Source organism: Panicum virgatum, chromosome 2N (assembly GCF_016808335.1).
Source record: "Panicum virgatum strain AP13 chromosome 2N, P.virgatum_v5, whole genome shotgun sequence".
NCBI classification, from domain to species: domain Eukaryota; kingdom Viridiplantae; phylum Streptophyta; class Magnoliopsida; order Poales; family Poaceae; genus Panicum; species Panicum virgatum.
In genome coordinates this window covers 39,237,303-39,252,608 of record NC_053146.1, presented here as the reverse complement: position 1 = coordinate 39,252,608, position 15,306 = coordinate 39,237,303, and the positions used below count along the sequence as shown (strand labels likewise).

General features: G+C 41.8%; 1 long non-coding RNA gene across 1 annotated transcript; it reads left to right on the top strand.

The window, feature by feature from the left end:
- The first annotated feature begins 8,630 nt into the window (after positions 1–8,630).
- Positions 8,631–13,806, top strand: LOC120658830. Its single transcript, XR_005668861.1, has 3 exons — positions 8,631–8,821; positions 11,896–12,021; positions 13,372–13,806. It is a non-coding gene; the product is annotated as an uncharacterized LOC120658830 (long non-coding RNA).
- The last annotated feature ends 1,500 nt before the right edge of the window (positions 13,807–15,306 follow it).

The following is a 15,306-nucleotide window of genomic DNA, read 5'->3' as shown; positions in this document are numbered from 1 at the left end:
CCCCGTTGTAGTACTATTTGATTCTGGTGCATCTCACTCGTTTATTAGCAAGGAATGTGTGAGTAGGCTTGGGTTGGAAGTGGAAAGTGTATCAAGGTCATACAATATTCATTCACCCGGGGGGCACTTAATTACCAATCAACTTGTTAGGCAAGTACCTTTGCAGTTACAGGATAAGATTTTTGTCACACATCTTATAGTGTTGCCAAACCAGAAAATGGATATTATTCTTGGCATGAATTGGATGGGGGTTCATGGAGTCGTTCTGGACACTCTTTCTCAGTCTGTGCATATCAACTTCCCTAATCCTAGTTTCATGGCCTTGAATCTGAGGGATCATATGCCTTTCGCACACATGGTGAATCAGGTTGAGGCCAAGACTCTGGCTGAGATACCAGTGGTGTGTGAATACCCGGATGTTTTTCCGAATGACTTACCGGGAATGCCACCAGATCGTAAGGTTGAATTTGCTATTGAGTTGCAACCGGGAACAACACCAATTTCCCGAAGACCTTATCAGATGCCACCCAATGAGCTGGCAGAGTTAAAGAAACAATTACAAGACCTTCTTGATAAAGACTATATCCGTCCTAGCACATCATCTTGGGGCTGTCCTATACTCTTTGTGAAAAAGAAAGATCAAAGCCTCAGGTTGTGTGTGGATTATAGACTTTTGAATGCCGTCACAATCAAAAATAAATATCCACTTCCACGGATTGACATTTTGTTTGATCAGCTATTCGGGGCCAAGATATTTTCAAAAATTGACATCCGCTTTGGTTATCATCAGATAAAAGTTAGAGCTGAGGATATTCCCAAGACGGCCTTCTCCAACAGATACAGGCTTTATGAGTACCTGGTCAAGTCATTTGGACTAACAAATGTCCCTGCTCATTTTATGTATCTCATGAACTCGGTATTCATGCCTGAGCTAGATAAGTTTGTCGTGGTTTTCATTGATGACATTCTTATATATTCCAAGAATGAAGAGGAGCATGCAGAGCATCTTCACATTGTGCTTCAGCGCCTGCGGGAACACAAGCTGTATGCCAAATTTAGTAAATGTGATTTCTGGCTCACGGAGGTCAAATTCTTGGGCCATATCATTTCAAAAGATGGAATCTCTGTTGATCCTAGCAAGATTTAGGATGTCCTGAATTGGAAGGCTCCTACCTCCGTTCCAGAGATCCGGAGTTTTCTTGGACTAGTAGGTTATTATCGCCGGTTTGTACCGGACTTCTCCAAAATTGCTAGGCCCATGACGGAATTGCTTAAGAAAGGGGAAAATTTTGTTTGGGACGACAAATGTGAACTAGCTTTCCAGACTTTGAGAAAGTTATTGATGTCGGCCCCTGTCTTGGCTCAGCCGGACATTACTCGGCCTTTTGATGTTTATTGTGATGCATCAAGTACGAGTCTTGGCTACATTCTCATTCCTGACTTTGGCTTAGCCAGATATTGCTCTGGCCTTGACATTTTTTGTGTAATGCAATAGGTACGGGCCTCGGTTGCGTCCTTATGCAAGATCAGCGGGTGATTGCTTATGCTTCCAGAGCTCTCAGGCGGCATGAGGAGAATTATGCTACTCATGACTTGGAGCTAGCAGTTGTGGTCCATGTATTGAAAATCTGGTGACATTATCTTCTGGGTAATCCGATTCATATATATTCAGACCACAAGAGTCTCAAATATATTTTTACCCAGAGCGAGCTGAATTTGCGTCAGAGGCGGTGGTTAGAGTTAATTAAGGATTATGATACGGAGATCCATTATCACCCGGGGAAGGCAAATGTTGTTGCCGATGCATTGAGTCGCAAGGCGAGTTGCAGCTGCATCTCAGCTACGGTGTTGCATGAGACTCTGTGTCAAGAAATGAAGAAGATGGATTTGGCTATTGTAGCTGAAGGTACTCTTGCTAGCATTACTCTCACTCCAACACTTCGAGATCAAGTTATTGCGGCTCAGAAAAACAATATTGGCATGGAAAAGATTAGGCAAAGGCTTAGAGAACATAACCCTCAAGTGGCATGCTTCCATTTAGATGGCGATGATGTTTTATGGTTTAAGAACCGGTTGGTGTTACCTAAGGATTTAGAACTCCGGAAACAAATTCTTGATGAGGCTCACCTCTCTAGGTATTCCATTCACCCGGGCAGTAACAAAATGTATCAAGATCTCAGGCAGCGATTTTGGTGGACCACGATGAAACATGAGGTCGCCAAATATGTGTCTGAGTGCGATATCTGTCGAAGGGTCAAAACAAGTCATCTCAGACCTGCTGGCATTCTACAACCGTTGGATATTCCTTCGTGGAAGTGGGAGGATATTAGTATGGACTTCATTGTTGGTTTGCCTCCCACGTCAAAGGGATATGATTCTATTTGGGTTATCGTTGACCGTCTCACTAAATCCGCTCATTTTCTTTCAGTGAAGAAACGTTATTCATCTCATCAATATGCTGAGATATATATGGCTCAGATTGTGAGTCTTCATGGTGTACCCAAAACAATCATTTCAGACAGAGGCTCACAATTCATTGCATGTTTCTGGGAACACTTGAAGGCATCTCTGGGTACTCAGCTTATTCACAGCTCCGCCTATCACCCTCAGACTGATGGTCAAACTGAGCGAATCAATCAAATTCTGGAGGATATGCTTAGAGCATGTGTGCTCTCTTATAGCAAGAAATGGGATGAGTGCCTACCTCTAGCAGAATTCTCTTATAATAGCAGTTATCAAAAAAGCATCAGAATGGCTCCTTTTGAGGCATTATATGGACGGAGGTGTAGAACACAATTGAATTGGTCAGAAGCCGGTGAAAGGAATGTATTCGGCCCTGATATGGTCAGTGAGGCGGAAGAACAAGTCCGGTTCATACAAGAAAATTTGAAGATAGCCCAATCTCGGCAGAAAAGTTATGCGGACAAGAAACGTCAATCAGTCTCATTCCAAGTGGGAGATCATGTCTATTTGCGGGTATCTCCAATGAAAGGGGTCCAACAGTTCAGAGTGAAGGGAAAGCTCGCCTCTCGCTATGTTGAGCCTTTTCCTATTATTGAGCGGTGTGGGCCGGTAGCATATCGCCTGGAACTTCCTTCCCAATTATCCGTTGTTCATAATATATTCCATGTCTCCTAACTCAGAAAATGCCTCCGTGTCCCAAGCAAAGTGATTGATGTAGAGAAGTTACAAGTGGAGCCCGATCTTATCTATCCCGAGTATCCAGTGAAAGTTGTTGACCACAAGACTCGGGTTACTCGGAATCAAACCAGTAATTTCTATAAAGTACAATGGAGTAATCACTCCGAGCGGGAAGCTACTTGGGAGACAGAAGAATTTGTTCAATCCAAGTGTCCTGAGTTGCTGCAAGCTTATCGAGGTACCTAACTTTTCACTCCTGTTTCAATTAGCAACTTCACTCTAAATCTCGGGACGAGATTTCTTTCAGGGGGAAGGATTGTAACACACTGCCTCACGGACAGTCCGCTTGGGGCGGCGGACGGTCCACGACGGCCCTGTTTCAACCACTCCGAGACCGAGGTTCGTCGATCGCTGCCACGTGCCGACCGTCGAGCCTATCCCTGGCCATCCCGTACGCCGCATTGAAGGCACGCACCTTTCCTTCACCCACCCGTGCCCACTCTCTCGCTCTCTCTCCCTCGGTTCACTTCCCCTCTCTCCCGACGCCATGGACGGCGCTTGAGCGCCTCCCGTTCGCCGGCCGAATCCGTGAGCTCCCATCCATGGATTTCAAATCCACCGCACCCAAAGCTCAACCACCTCCTTAGCTTCCTCCTCAACCCCTCAAACCACAGCCACGACCCCCACCTCGCCGGGAATCTTAGATTCCCCGGCCGCCGGTTAGAGTTTCGCCCAAACTCGACTTCGCCGTGGAACTGCATCGCCCGGCCACCATTTCTTTCGTCTACAAGCTCGAATCGACTGTAAGTAAGCCGCTAAAAGTCGTGCTCCCCTCGTTCCTTCACGTTCATGTTGTTTCCACGCACGTTCTCGACAAAGTCATTTTGACCGCCACGGGCCGCACGTCGCTGACTAGGTCTAGCTTGATGTCTTCGCGTGCATCACCCATGCCCGCATGCACCTCGTCCAGTAGATGGTGTAGTGTTAGCCTCGCCGTCGGTCGGGCCACCGTCGGCGGGAACGACGCGCCGCGCTGCCGCGCCGGCCTCACTGGTGGCGGCGCGCGATGTCAAAAGATATGAACTGTGGACGGTTTGCCTAGGAGGGCCGGACAGTCCACAAGTCAGGTTAGAAGTTGTCTAGAGACGTTGTTGTCTCTGATGGTATCGCAGAATTTGAAATTTGTCCAGAGACGATGTTGTCTCTGGTGGGTTTCGCAGGGTTGTACTGTGGACGGGCCGCTATTGGAGAGTGGACAGTCTGCCGTAGAGTCTAGAATTTTGTCCAGAGACGTGGTCGTCTCTGGTGGGTTGGCAGAGTGAGCTGCGGACGGTCCGCCAAGGAGGGTCGGACGGTCCGCCGTAGAGTTTCAAATTTGTCCAGAGGCGTCGTTGTCTCTGGTGGTTTTACAGAGTTAAACTGCGGACGGTCCGCTATTTGGGAGCGGACAGTCCGTCGTATAGATTTGAAATTTGTCTAGAGAGGTAGTTGATTCTGGTGGGTCTGTGGAGTTGAACCGCGAATGGTCCGCCACTTGGGCGCGGACAGTCCGCAGGGCATTCCAGTTTGAAGTATAGTAGTTACATCATTTGAGCTGCGCTCAATTATTTTATATGCATTCATGTAGCATCCGCAGTTGAGGACGTCGTGTATGAGGTGATTGCGGCACCGCAGGAGCAGCCGGAGCAAGCCCAGGAGGAGAGGCGTGAGAACCCGGCCCATGACCCGTCTGAACCTAGCTCTGAGCAGCAGCCCGAAGGCAAGCCCCGGTGCATAACTTTTATTTCAAATTATGCAACCTTATATATATATATATATATATATATATATATATATATATATATATATATATATATATATATATATCAATTCTTGTGCATTAAAGTCATAGGAGTTGAATGGAACCTTAGATGCATAACTCTTAGGTACCATGAGTGCTCTACTAGTATATGTCAGACGATAGACGTGCTATGCTAAATAGAGTTCGGTAGAAGTCGAGTCATTTCCAGTTACTCGTGAGATATAGGATATTTTAAGTTTCTATATATGAGATACTATTCTTGGAAGGAAAAGAAAAGTTGAACTTGAGACCGGACGGGAAAAGGGTAGCTCCGTATGGGTCGGTTAAGGACCGTACCTTTGTTGGCCCTGCTGATCATGTTCGAATTGTACTAACCGCATGCCGGGAGTAGGAGGTAGTCGAAACCGGTAAGCCAAGTACTGCCTCGCTTCGAAAGTACATAACTTCTACCCACCCCTTAGGGCGAGTCGAGTAGTCGCGGAGAATTGGGATGCATGTATTTACTTTTGGTGGTCTCTTGTTGATCTCGACTGACTATATGCAGGTAGGGCAGTTCTGTAGTTCGAGGCGGGGAGGGGAATGGTTGGCTTGTATAGTCCGACGGGGCAAATACGTGCCGTGTTGGTTAGGTCCACCTTGCAAGGTTAAATCGAATCGATTCGCCGTCAATCGTTCTCAGACATGGGCACCTTGATCAACTGCGTCACATCGTAGTAATGTGAAATGGAATATGGATTATATCATATATGTTGATGTCTACTTTGAATTGTAACTAATATTCTACCATGTTTGCTTTAGATGGTTTATGCCAATACTAGATCATAGTTAATCTATATAGAATCTGGAGCTAAAATATCGAAAATAAGGATCCACCTCTAGACGCTTTTTCCTGCAAAATAAACCACCAGCAAGAAAACTTTGCATGTCTAGATACGTGGGCTATGTATACTCATAGTCGGGTAAGTCTTGCTGAGTATTAGTTGCTCAGGGTTTTTGTTGAAACATTATTTCAGGACACACAGACGTAGACTTCTGTTCTTGCTGCGTTAAGTTTATCCGCCGCGACACCGAGGGATGGGAGGTTGTGGAGCCAGACACTTAGTTAGGGGTCTCCTTGGTGTACCCTTGTGGTAGTTATAGGCTTTTTCCCTCTATTCGAGCTTTAGTTTTGGTAATGTAAAGTTTGTAAATTATGTATGTATTCAAACTTGGTTTGTAAAACTTATGGCAGAGTCATGTGTGTATCGTTGTATTTTCAAGTATTTGTCGTACTTGTAGCATCTGCGCTCACATTCGCGTGAGACTATCGGTGTTGTTTCGATCGGGACGTGGGCTGAGAAAGGACTGTCAAATTAAACAATTAAGCTAATACGTCCGATGTGTTTAAATGACGACCATTATGCTTAATTGAGAGTTTTAATTTGGCGGTTCTGTCACAGCTCCTGTCACATCAAAAAAAATTACCATTTAGGGGTATCAAATAAAATTTGTTTATAAAACTTTTTTGACAGATGGGTGCTAATTTGCGAGACGAATCTAATGAGCCTAATTAATCCATGATTTGCTCCAGTGATGTTACGGTAACCATCCGCTAATTATGGATTAATATACATCATTAGATTTGTCTCGCAGTTTAACCCCAAGGTTCTGCAGTTAGTTTGTAATTAGACACGACTTCATTAATAACTACTAAATATCAAGATTATCTTTGATGTGACATAGTCTAAAGTTTAGCCCCTGGAACCAAACACTCCTTTATTGTCTGCAGGTACAACAATCTGCTTATTGCTGAGCTAAGATAATTAATATTTTGTTTGCAGGTAACCAACAAGCTTTTTGTTACCTTTTTCTACGGTATAAAAGAACCTGAGAGAAATTAGCAACATTCCTATAAGGGCGTAGCGATGCTGTTCATCCTAGTATACTGCTGGTCAATAGTCACCAGTAGAAAACCCACATCCATCATTTGTCCTGGTAGAATTTAGACCCAGGACAAATGCTCCCATTAGTCTCGGGTCCAAAATTTATGGACCCTAGAGCTCTTTTAGTCCCCATTTGGTGTTAATATGGAACTAATATAGACTCTTTATAACTTCGGGTTGGTATTATCAATCGGAACTAGAGGGTTCTTCAGTCCCGGTTGAGGTACTTCGCAAGTTAATTAGTTTAGAAAGAAAAGAATGTTATCTAGAGTCACTTGTAATTTGTAGGTGGGGTGGTAAGAAAATTATACGTGAAGTGAGAGGTCTTAAGTTTAGTCCACCGTAGATTCGTGGTCTCATTTAGGGGACCGGGACTAAAGGAGCCGTTTAGAATCGGGGCTAAAGAGCATTTATCCAGTGGTGAGTTATAGTTGCATACATGCATTTCGTTGGAACTGTGTATGAATTGAATGGACCTATTGTACTACTCCATGTCCTGCAACATATGTTATATATATTAATTGTACATAAGAAAAGGCTAATGAATTTAGTCTCTCAAACGTGTTCACAAAAGTAGCATGTGCGTGTTTATTGTTATAGGGATAAGTATATGCATCATTACTACTCTCTCCTTTTCAAATTATAGATTTGCTCCTCCACAATCGATTGAGATTGTGCTTTTCCATCAATCGATAAATGTCAAGCCATTCTGATGATATTACTTCCTTTAGAGAACAGGTTTTTGGGCCCACATCGCTATCATGTCAAGCCATTCTGTTGTCGGGTCCATGAGTGTGTGACCCGTTACTGGTTGTCTGTCACAGTGTCAGCAAGGCTGGGGTCACCATCACGCTAACCACTCGTCTGGTGCCTGGTTGGCTGGATCCATCTAAGCTCCGTTCTCATCACTGAGTAAGGATGAGGGGCGAATAATTGGGGCGATGCGGTGACTTCATCGGTGATTCCTCGACCTCGATTTTTTTAATTTTTTATATTATTTTTTTCCGATTTATCAAAAATATATGCCGAAATTTTTTTTTACAAAAATGTCATTCTGCTGTCAGTTCATCCGGCGGATATTTTTGCAAAAAAAAATTTCGGCATATATTTTTGATAAATCGGGAAAAAAATAATATAAAAAATTTAAAAACTCCTCGACCTCCAGCATTGAGGATTCCAGGCCCATCGATGGCCATGGGCCAGCTAGGCGATGGAACAGGGCCTCCCAAACGGAGGGGCCTCCCACATATCTGGGCCAAAGTGCTATGCAGGCCTGGTGCTACGAATCGATCGGTCGCTGCTACGAACCGGACGGCGGACGCCGCAGCCGCGAGACTCGAATCGATCGCTGCCACTTCTAGCTGGGGTTGTACTGCTAGCCGCGACGGCAGGCTTGTGCGAGCACGCCGGGCGCCGGCAACCTCGGTGGCCGCTGGGCTGGGAGCCTGCTGGCTGCCCGCTGCCGTCTACGCTGGGCGCTGAGCCTACTACTAGCCGCGACGGCAGGCCTGTGCGAGCACGCCGAGCCTCCAGGTTTGTTGTTCTCATTTTTCAATCTCTTTTTTTTTGTTGATTTCATTCTAAGAATATGAGAAGGATAATGCTCTATAGTAGAACATGAGGTTAGCTGTATTTTATTATTTTATCATTATTGTTTGATATATTTTTAAATAGAATTTGAAATAATACGTACTAAAGTTACATAATTGCATAAAAATATAATTATATGTGATATATTATTTTTATATATTTTAGGGCCCCATTTTGCATTTCGCCCTAGGGCCTCGAATTCCTGGAGACGGCCCTGGAGGATTCAGTGGAGGGAGCACGGGAGCTGCAACCCCCTATGTTTTGCGCTGTATTTCCTTCAGGATTCAGCGGGGAGGTCAAATAGAGGAGGCATGTGAGCGCCACATCAACGACCTAATCGACCTCTATGATGGCTTCTAGTGACCAGGTAATTTCTTATGGACTGCTAGTATCGATTAGGGTTTCAGTTGGATGCATGATCTAGACGTTTGATTCGACCCGCGCTACAAACAGGGGGTCTGTTAGATTTCGTGTTATTCCTAACTCGATATGTGGTCCGAAGTGTTCATTTTGCCTATGGTCGATTTCTAACCCATCTATGGTGAGATCTACTCGATTTACAAGTCAGTTTAAGATCATTTTTGTTGATTAAGATGTATATAGGTTCAATTTTGGGGATTGCCTATCAATTTATGTTCTGTTGTCGACATCTTTTTCATCATTTAGGGTTCCAGTTCGGTTTAGTTATGCTATCTGGATACTGATGGAATCTAATTTGAATTAGTTCCTTTTGATATGATTTAAGAGTTGGAGAGAGTGATACAGGGAAGCAACTGTATGAATATGGGGTAGCAAAAAAAAATTTCTACCACATAAACCAGCACTACTGCAGTTATAGATCATGGGATTACCACTAGACGCGCGGTAGCGGAACTTCTGTAGCGCGTCGGTGTAGTGTAGATGGAAGCCGGCAGTGCAGTTGCGTGAACCTCCTCACGTGCGGCTCGTCCTTATGCAGCCGATGCGGCACCTCCAAGGTATCCACACGTACGGGAAGAAGCGTCACGATCCAGACTGCTAGGTCTGCGATGGCGACCTCGGGCTTGGCGCACAGGAGGGGTGACACTATTCACTCGCGGCTACTGTAGCACGGTACTGTAGCTCCGAAGTACTGTTCCCAGTAGTGTAGCGTCGGTCAAGGTTAGGGTTTTTAGGCGCCCCCTCCTTTGTTTATATAGCCCCTTAGGTGGGCTGCCTTGGGCCCCACCTTGGGTGTCCCCTTTTGGGCCTAAATGGCCCATTAGTGCACCTAAGCCCAGTCAATTTCGGATCTCATCCTTATCAGGCTTCTTTCCTTTAAGTGTGTGACCCTATGGGCTCACATACGAATAGACATGGCCCGAGTACTCTTACTCGGCCCAATAGTAGACAGTGGCCTCTAGCAAGACATGTCAACTCCTATGCGCACGTAAAGATCATATCAAACGAGCCGCCACAATATTATATACATGTTGTTCCCTTTGCCTCACGATATTTGGTCTAGTTTAAAGCCGACCACTCTTTCTCGATCCAGTGATTCGGAATACTTGGTTAACTCTTAACCCCAGCATGGGCATGCATTTCCTGATCCGAATCACTCGAGGGGCCCAGAGATATCTCTCTCTTGTAGAGAGGGGTAAATCTCATCTTGACCGACTATGTCTCACAGCATGCTTCTTGACAGACCCGAAAGCCACCTTTATGACTACCCTGTTACGGTGCAGTGTTTGATGGCTCCTAAGTAAGTCGGTTCACATCTTGAGTACATACGACGATCTCAGGTCTTAGAACACAGCGTACATATTGTGTAATGAGAAGTCATCATCTCGTGTTGGGTCAGTTCAATCTCATGTCTCACATGAGCCCACATTATTAGTTTGACATCACCATGTCCATGACTTGTGAAACGTAGTCAATCAACTAATACATGTGCTAGTCTAATATTCATGTGTGTCCTTACATGAACTCCGATTAGGAACACTTTAGAATATTCATACAAGTAAAGAGTTTCACAAATACTTCACATAAGCATTAATCAATGCAAGTTGTCATCCATGAATATTCAAGGAACACTTTATTAACCATGAATACAAGGAAATATGATTGCCTCTAGGGCATATTTCCAACAGCAACTACAACCAGAATCCTCACTTGTTGCTTCGAGTGAGAGTAGTAGGGAAGGAGTGAGAGAGAGAAGGGGTAAGGCGGGAGGATGGGAGGGGAGATCACTAGTTTAAGCGCAACATGTCAACATGTCTCTTCTGGATGTGTTGTTGAGGATTTAGTATCTCTGCTAAGATGGTTGGCTTTGTTGTCCTTGTGTTTTTCAGGGATGCTTGCTGAATTTTTTTTTGTTTCAGTTCAAATGGGATAGAGGAACCTATGGAGATGGTTAGTTGATTGTGTATCACATGTCTCAAGCTATGTGGCATGTAAAAATAGAAATATTTAAGACATATTTTCCATCTCCATCTTTTGTTTCCCCAAACGTGTTTGTGTGTTTAGTTGTTGTTCCCTCTGTTTGTTTGCTCCAAAGGAAAACAGAGCACTTGCTTGTTTGCTTCTTTTTGCTTGTATGCAGAAAACTTGGTAAAAACAGGTTTGACGTTGTTGTAGATACAGCCAGCAGGATTCTTAGTATATGGTACCTTATTGTTGTTAGATCAGTAGTATACATGTTTTTAATTAGTATATCCAGGTTAGTAAATTCAACTAACAAAAGCCGTGGGGTTGGCTGGAACAGAAACACCAGCCTTTGGTCTTGCAAGATTGCAGCTTTTTCTTCACACATAATTTTCTACCGTGACATAATAAAGAACTCAAAACATGTTTTTGTTCATCAAATATTTCTATTTCTACTTAATCTAAAATTTATGATAGTGTGAGTTGTTTATCTAAATGTTCCTACATAACATTCTCTCCATCAAATGTTTTTGTTCCTACTTAATGTAAATCTATGACCGTGTGAGTTGTTAACTCAAATCTAAAATTTCATTTACCAGCTAGTTTGTGTCATCCTACACTAGAACGAAATTATTAGCAATAGCTATTGACTCTGTGCATATTACACTGAACTAAGTAGTCAAGAATTCAGGATGCACGCCTTCACAGAAGGAGTAGACATGCAAAGCATGAGCTGGAAGAAGCCAATCTATAATTCAGCATGACAATTGGTTTTGTAATATGCTCTCTTTCCATAGATTTTTATTGTTTGTTGTTCCTGCTTCTAGATATGTAGCGTTGTACACCTCATCTGATAATTTAAAAATTACAATATAATTTTTATTTATTACAGTATGAGGCACTGTAATTTTTGCTACTTTCAATGTTAAATTTAGAATCTATTTCCTCACATTTCCCTTTTTTCCCGTATCTCTAGATATCATACATTCTTCATTTATTATGAACCAAATCATTTTATACAAAAGCTCTTCAAATGATTTTGTTTGATTGGTTGTGTAGGGTTTAACATAAAACTCAGACGGTGACAAGAGAAAGAGGGAGGAAGCTTGGTATCATGGTAGCAAAGCTAAGTGCCAAGATTGAGTTAAGCAAAACCTGGTGGCTTGTTGTTGTTCGCTGTCCATTGTAAGTAACCTGTAAATCATATTGGCTTCAGCATGCATGGTTAGCCTGTTACAACACAATATCACTATATGCTAGTGTTAGCTAATTGATAATTCAATTTATTTTGTTTATTGTTTAAATTTTCATTATGTCTAAATAGATTTTTTTTCATTTTGATTGGTTCTAGTGTAATCTAGTTCAATCATGCTTAATTGCTTACTGAGTTTAAACTATTAGTTTTTTATTTTGTTATAATTTCTTCTAACTTTTTTATTTGTTTCTTCTATATCCTTTTTGTTCTACCATTTATGTTTTTTGAGGAAGTAGGTTCATCTAATTTGCAACTTTTATCATGCTTTCTTGTATACAATCATTTTTTATGCTAGCTTGAAAAATGACAACATGTTATAACAGTTTAATCTTTTGATTTTTACACCCATGAAATTGCAATTTTTACACCCTTAAAAATTACAACATGTCGTTACATTGCAATTTTTACACCTTTGTGCATAGCTTCTAATTCTGTTGTGCTAGTTCACGTCTTACCAAATTTGATTGATTTAAGTCATATATATGAATATTGTACTATTGCCTGTGCACCTTGCTTCTATATGTGAAGTTTTCTCTAGCCTTTTTCTAGTTTGGCTTTATGTACTTGGGACAAATCGGAAATGCTCTATCACTGTTATCTGATATGTAGCTGATTTGATGATTGGTGATTTTGTTTCATCATGTCATTTCAGCTCTGCATTATAGTACCATTTAGAGTATATGGGTTTACCTTACCATTTTGTATCCATAGGAAAAGATTTTACCGTCTAACATACCTAGCCATATCTTTTACATAATAAGACATGTGCACTATATGACTTACGCTGCTTTCACACATTGAGTAATTTTTTATCACATGCAATATTTTCATATATTTTGCTCCTATTGATATTTCACGATATTTTTCCTCCACTTATGTCAATTAATTTCAATGCAAATATTTTTGTGGAAAGGTTTCCATGCTAATGTTATCTGCAATCATGCTTTTTTTTTCCTGGTTTGTTGCAACAAAACTGGCATCAAACATTATTATCTCCATTGGGAATGCCATGTTTTATCTTTAGAAGGTATCAACTTCTATTTGCTTCTCACATTATTAACCTATGAATGCATTAAACAAGCAAGATTATACACTACAGTGCTAAAAGAAGCTTTATTGTGGAAGAGACAGATTTTGTGCCATTGAAAAATAGTTGTATGTATGAGTAGATGATGATACCTTTTGTGTTTCTTACCTGCTGGCGCATCACACCCTACTCATTTTTGCTGTTGTGATTGCATATAGATATTTGCATTGAATTTTCCTCTGCACATTTACAGGCTTGCTGATCAAAGAATCATGGAAGGGTCATTCTAGTTGAATCCCAATGCCAGTCTTTCATACCTAACATTTGCAGATAAGTCATTGAAAAAACAAGTATGCGAGACTATAGGCGATTTTTCTAATGGCTATGCTTATTTTTGAAGTTTCATATGTGGGTACGTTGATCATATCCTACCAGTTTTGCGGTCATCGTCATTGGGAGACCCTTCCGATACACTTTTGATCCTTAGCACTTAACAGTATCAGGGAATCGGCATGTATCCACTTGCTCTTGCCAAAATGGTATTTCCAATTCAACTGTAACTCTGTTGCCAACCCAAAAAGTTTGTTTGCAACTTTATTAACCTTTTGTTATTTTGGGATTTTTTTTTCAAGATGGGTGGCATCTTTTGTTATTGATGAAGATAAACCCAAATCTTTACATTGTTCCAGAAAAACATTTACATGTAATTTTTCTCGCATAAACACTTTACAAGTAATTTGTAGTGCGTTTTTATTTTTGTGTACCTTTAATTGAAACACACACACACACACAAACTGGCCAGTGCTAGGCTTAATGCCAAGTACTGGGCTGGTAACAACAACAAACACCATCTTGTTAACAGGCCTCCAATAGGGGCAAAACAGGCCCAAAGTGGTAACGGGTACAATGGTATATGCGCATCTAGTGTGGCATTTAACTGGCGTACACACGAAAATAGAAAGCACCATGCTAGCTAGCTGATAGGATGAAATGACCAGTTGGATGCAGTGATTGACAGATAACAATATATCAAATTGACTGACAAGGAGACACATCCTTCAAATTATAGATCGTTTTGGTACTTGTAGGTATATAATTTTTTCTGTGCATATGGATATATACTATATCTAGATAATAGCAAAAACTATAAATCTATAGAAGCCTATATGACATATAGTTTGAAACGAAGGAGTACTATGTATACACAAAGAGAAAAACAAATTGCAGATCCAAGAACTTCTAGAAGATAATATTTATGTGTAAAAGTTTATTATACTTGGCATGATGAGATGTGAAGATAATATCTGGCTTTCAAAGAATAAGAAAACTACAGAAAATTAGGATAGTGCCGATGATGTTTGTAGTTTAGCTAAGAAATAAATCAAGGCTCGAAGTGACAAGAACAAAGAGAAAGGCTAAGAAAGAAATTGAAGATCATGAGAAAGAGGGATTGGTTATAATATCCAATCTGTTTTTTTTTCACAATCTTTAGCAAGATCAATATAAGCCCTAAGCTAGCAGCCCTAATCTCATCGCATGTACATTCCAATATTTTACTTGTATTGAAAAGATATAGGTTGCACTTCTATGAAAAGGATTTTTAGGGGTGGATAAAAAATATAATCTAGGGGAGCTGTTTGTAGGGACGAACTTCTGTCCCTACAAATCGATTTGTACCCCACAAATCATTTTTTTAGAAACTAAAAAAATTAGAAAAAAACATGAAAATACCAAAACAAAAAAAATAAAAGAAAAAAATATCACCGGTCACCACGACAGGCTGCTTGCCGGCCTGGGGCCACCGACGCCGCTGCACACGTGCCTGGCACATCCTGCCTTTGGCAATGCTGCTGGTAGCACCGCCCGGCCTCCTTGCCTACCCATGGCCCCCGCCGTAGGTGGAGCAGAAGCCCAACGTCATATTCGGCGGCACCGGTGCCCCTGCCATCAATGGCCGTGTTTGGTTACGGCCGAAAATTTTTCGGCACGTTTTTCGAGAAGAGAATCTCGTATGTATAGAGTACTAAATGAAGTCTATTTGCAAAATTTTTTCAGGGACGGGTGTAACTTTTCGTGATGAATCTAATGACAGTAATTAATTAATGATTTGATACAGTGATGCTATAGTAACCAACCTCTAATCGCGCGGTCAAAGACCTCATTAGATTCGTCTCGCGATTTACACGGG